Source organism: Amphibalanus amphitrite, unplaced genomic scaffold (genome assembly GCF_019059575.1).
Source record: "Amphibalanus amphitrite isolate SeventyFive unplaced genomic scaffold, NRLGWU_Aamphi_draft 000110F_arrow, whole genome shotgun sequence".
Lineage (NCBI taxonomy): Eukaryota > Metazoa > Arthropoda > Thecostraca > Balanomorpha > Balanidae > Amphibalanus > Amphibalanus amphitrite.
The window spans coordinates 1,076,005-1,081,176 of NW_024881605.1; the positions used below are offsets into that span (position 1 = coordinate 1,076,005).

Genomic DNA, 5,172 nt, shown 5'->3' on the forward strand with positions numbered 1-5,172 from the left:
ACCACTGGAATAGTTTGCCTCAAGAAGTGGTAGAAAGTCCCAGCATCAGTTCATTCAAAAACAGATACGACCAATACATGAATAGACAGTGAGAGAGGCAGCATCCCATGAGCCCAGCTCCCTTGCCTCTTATCCTACATTCTAGGTAAGAACATTCTAGGTAAGAACGTTAGCTCGTACGGCATAACAAGCCCTTCGTTTGTTGCATCTAAAACACGAACACACGCAATATTTTTGCATCCAATTGATTTGGTCTTTGTCGTTATTAAGTCACTGAATTAGTCCGATAATTATCGATTATCACAATGCGCATTATAGAAAAGTTATCAGGAACAGAGCTGTATTCAGCGAGGGGAGGGGTTAGTGGGTACACGGAATCACATCTCCATCACATCACATATCATCTTACATCAGACGACATCACATCTCTCCCTTGAGACAATTGTTGCGGACAATAACGGAAATCAACAAATACTGTGCAACATGAAGCTCAATTGTCCCCTCGCCCGCGGTAAGAGATTGCGCCCCACCGAACTTGGAGGCGACGCCGCGCGAGGCGCCTTCGGCGTGAGCGTCGGGGAGCGTCGGGGACAGCCTCTACCGCAGGTGGCGGCGCTGGGCGGCGGCAGCGGTGCCGCCAGCAGGCGCTGGCCGTCGATCATCGCAGATGTGTGCAACATAAAATGGCACGTTGCCAGCTAACAGTCAAGCTAGTTTAAGGAAAATGAATCATGAAAACGATACATCACGACACGGTCGAGAACAATTAAGGCTCCTAAGCGACATCATATCATTTCCGCCCTCACTGTACACGGACGCATTTTCGAGCACAAGTCACAAATTGGACCCAGTTCGCCGTGTGGAGACGGTAGCTAGCAGAAGGTCTGGAAACTCGATTCAGGCACAAACTGAACGACTACCCAGCTGTTACAAAAAAGAAAGGCTCAAGAGATCAATAAATAATATCGTGATGTAATGAATGATGTGTGCCTCTGCCAATCTGTTTACTGTGCGTGGTGACGCAGCTTCCGCACCTTCCGCTTAGACAGCGTCTCCGCACGTCGAGTCGAGTTCACTGTTCGCAGGCGGATAAAGGTTCGCACACGAACGAACACTTTCAGGATTTTGGCACACTGCACGCCCCGCGAATATTTCTCGGCCATCATACGGGTGGCGTTGCGGATGACGCCGCGCTCTCGACTGAGCCCATCGGGGTGCATCGCATGGTAGGCACAGAAACAGGTCTCGAGCTCCCTGCACAGTTCCAAGAAAGACTCGGTGGGAACAGCCATGCCTCCAACACTGCGCAGCCGCGTCCACAGTGCCTGGACAGGGACGTCCTCGGCATGGGACAGGGACGTCCTCGGCCTCTGCCAGTTTGCTCTTCAGGCTTGCCAGTTCAGCCTCAAGTGCTGGGCATCTGGTACACCTGTTAGGACAAAAGGATCATCAGAACAAGAAAGGGATTTCAAAATACAGAAGTAACTTTAGCTATCATGGGTGCTATCAGCTATTCATGTGAGCATGGGTGGGGGGGGGGGGGGGGCATGGGTGCAGGTGTGTGCTTCATTCATGTGGGTGAGTACTGATTGCAACTAATATTCTACAATCCACAGGTACTGTGCTATAAAGCAATTACCAATTTTTATTCCTGACTTTATAGTAACACTGAGCTGGAGGAGGATATTCTTAACCAATCTTCCACCAATATTGGGCAATGACAGGAATTAAATTTATCTTTCAAACTGCACCTATTTTCTAGTAAAGTCATAGACATGTGTACATAAATAACATACTTGAAATGTATCTGAAATAAGTTAAATAAGATACGACGTACTTTTAAGGCTCACACTTCGTCTGTACAGATGCATCTGAATGCAGGCATTCTTCTGCTTGGAGTGATGAGTCTTTGGGAGCTGCTTGTTCTCCTTCTTCTTGCACCTGCCTTGACTCATCTTCCTCTCCACCTCTGTGTAGCAGCACCACTCCTTGGTGTTGTGACTCTGTAAAAATAACCGACTTTAGTAACAAACCCTTACTGCTAAATACGTGACATTAATGATGTCTATTCTAGCTGGTAACTCAGAGCTAACAAGAAGTTCAAAATTAAGTTGTTTGTTCAGCTGAGCTTTCCTTATAACAAAAAAGTCAAAATGGGGTAATTTTGACCATACCCAACTATCCATCTGATCTGGTCTGAGCTGAGCAACTTCAAACCCTGTCCCTGCATTTGGTATCAAACTTACTAAGACAGGCACAAAAATTGGTAGGTTAGGTATGGAAAACAAAACAAAACTTATCATGGAAAAGGTGAGCTCTCCATTCATAAAACTCTAACCTTCCATTCACAGCACATGCTTATACATACCTACACCTTAATGTATTGCCAAAAAAGGTCCCTCAAAAATGGGTTATTCACCAATCCGGACAGCTGAAAAGCGAGCTGTCCGTAAAGTGTATACAGATTTGCTATTCAACCGATAGGTAAACTCATAAATATCTGATGGGCACACTTAAGGCCTGGCTAGTCTACCTATGCGTTTTCTGCATGCGTTTTTTGCGGGTTTGCATGTTTTGCGAAATATCGATCTAGAAACAAAAGTAATAAATAATTTAACTTTAACATTAGCTATATACAAAAGTTAATAAAACTCTTATATTAACTAAAATATTATACCAAAACATATCACAAAAACATTGTTTTTACTACAACAATACTACGCAAAACCCGCAAACCCGCGAAAACCGCATGCAGTGTAGTCAGGTGAGGCCTTTACCTTGGAGGACGAGTCAGGTTCCTGGATGGGACTGATGTAGGTAGCAGCTTCATGGCAGAATACTGCGGAGGCAACTTAAGCAGTTCTGACCTGAGGCCTCTTTCATAGTCAGCAGTTACAAAATGCAAAGAACACAAACAATACTGGCGGAAGTTCTTCGGGAATGGCTCCCCTCTTTTTATGATCTGCCACCATCGCCTTGCCATCACTTCATCCGCAGGGAACTCGTGATATTTGGTGCCGGGCGCCTGGTTGTTTCTTCTCCCGGACCCATTTCTACACGAAGGTTCCGCACAGTAAACCATCATAGAATTTAAATCATCAGCAATCAGAAATCAAAGCAAAATGTTATCAATCACCAACTGATGCCCCATGAGCACCACGCAACAATCCACGATGCCTATGAATAATAAATATATCCGCGGACCGCGGCGGCCCTTAATTCAACTTTCAAATGTCCCGAAAACCAATATACCTTGCCAAAAACATTCGACGTGGTTTGATCTAGTGCATTATACATTTTCATAAACAAGGTAAAAATGATGTAATTTTGACGTCATAAAACACATCTTACACGTTAGTCTCACAGTCTTATTATTGTTATGACGCAATCAAACTCATGCCAAACTACGACCTCAGCAGAATATTTGCGTCAAGATATGTTTCATCTGCGCAATGTTTGTCGTGATTGAGTGCTTCCATATCTCAAACTCGGACCGTACCTGTTATTTATAGGCATCTTGAAACTCTGCGTCCTCTCCGAGCCCAGAGATCCCTCTACGTCTCCCGGCCCACGCCCTGTCCGACGGGTGGTTGGCGATATGGGCTGCAGAGGTCACCACCGTCCGTGGAGCCATTCAGCCCAGCCAGATGTCTGGCTAGTAGTTGGCGATATGGACTGCAGAGGTCGCCACGGCCTCTCGGCTCGCTGCATTGTGTGCGGCGCTGCTCCGCCTGTGGTGGCCCGTGGTGTAGACATAGGCGGACATAAGCTTATGTCTAGGACAGAGATATAAGCTCTCTCAAGCTCTCCCCCCGACTCCCTACTCTGAGTCGTTGGCATGACAACCCATCTGGGCACTCTGATTGGCTAAGGTTTCCCGCCATACCGGGATCACGGATTATGAAGAATGCTCAGTTGCAATTGTATGCAACTGGCCTCGGGGCACGTCTCCCGAGGTGGATATATATTATATGCTAGTCCATAAGGAGTCGGCACTCTCCGGGCGGCCCTGTATCAACATTGAAGCAAACCACCGCTCCCTCTGGTCAACCACTGGTTCGGAGTACCGCCTTTAGGTGGCAGCACCTCCTTGGCGTTTTAAAGTGGTCGATGTAATCGCTCCTCCCTCTGGGTGAGCACTAATTCTCAGTATGTCCGCTAGGTGGCAGCACCTAGCCTACTTGGTAGGCTGTTGATTTAACTAATTCTCAGTATATCTGCCAGGTGGCAGGACATTTTAGGTAAGAGTAGGTTCTCCATTTAAGCAGCAACCAGTCCGGGCAATTGCTGCCTCCTTTTTCAGCTGTTAGGTGAGAGCACTTCACTGGCTGGTGACTACACCCAGCCTTCTAATCTAACGCTCCTCTTTTCAGTATAAAAGGCACTGATGCTGATACTTTCTCTAATTAGCTAAACTTAAAGGAATTGACGGAAGGGCACCACCAGGAGTGGAGCTTGCGGCTTAATTTGACTCAACACGGGACAACTCACCAGGCCCGGACACCGTAAGGATTGACAGACTGATAGCTCAGACAGACTGATTGTGATTATGTATGGTGAATTTCTAGTTAATCCAACAATAAATATGGCAGTTAGTTGCCTGCTAAGGGTAAGATGTCGCCGGCTGGAGCGGGATCGGCCGACGCGGGAAACGCGGCAATCACAATTTTGTGTTTACACACTCATAATTCAAATTTTTACCTGCCGATTTTCAAAATTTATTGACCAGAAGATTGCTTGTACATTTCTTAGTCTTCACACAAAATCTTAAGCGAATCCAATGTAATCAGCGGTAACGAGCGCGATGTAAAGACGGGACCATCCCGCCCCGGCACAGTCTACAATTCAGGCGGGCGGCGCGCGCGCAACGGCTGGCAGCGGCCGCCGCGCCGCCGCGGCGACAGGATGTTTGACTTTACACCGCTATTAGTAGAAAAGTTGTGAACCGATTTTCTTATTTCTTGCACGAGAAGATCCGCAATTCAATTCTGCACAGGTAGCTGAAATTTCACATCAATATTAGGTTTGCGGCGCGAGTTTTTAGCGAAAAACAGGAGGGGTGGGCGAAATCCGCCCCCCCTTCCACTACGCGTGTTAAAAGGTTCGTTACTCTGTCAACTTTGACCGATTTTTGGAGATTAGGGAAGTAATTTAGCAACACTGACTGGCGCG

General features: G+C 46.8%; 1 long non-coding RNA gene across 1 annotated transcript; it reads right to left on the reverse strand.

The window, feature by feature from the left end:
• Nucleotides 1-323: 323 nt before the first annotated feature.
• On the reverse strand, nt 324-3,248 carry LOC122380964. The gene is made up of 3 exons (XR_006256433.1): nt 2,778-3,248; nt 1,838-2,003; nt 324-1,429 (listed from the first exon to the last, which is right to left on the reverse strand). It is a non-coding gene; the product is annotated as an uncharacterized LOC122380964 (long non-coding RNA).
• Nucleotides 3,249-5,172: the final 1,924 nt, after the last annotated feature.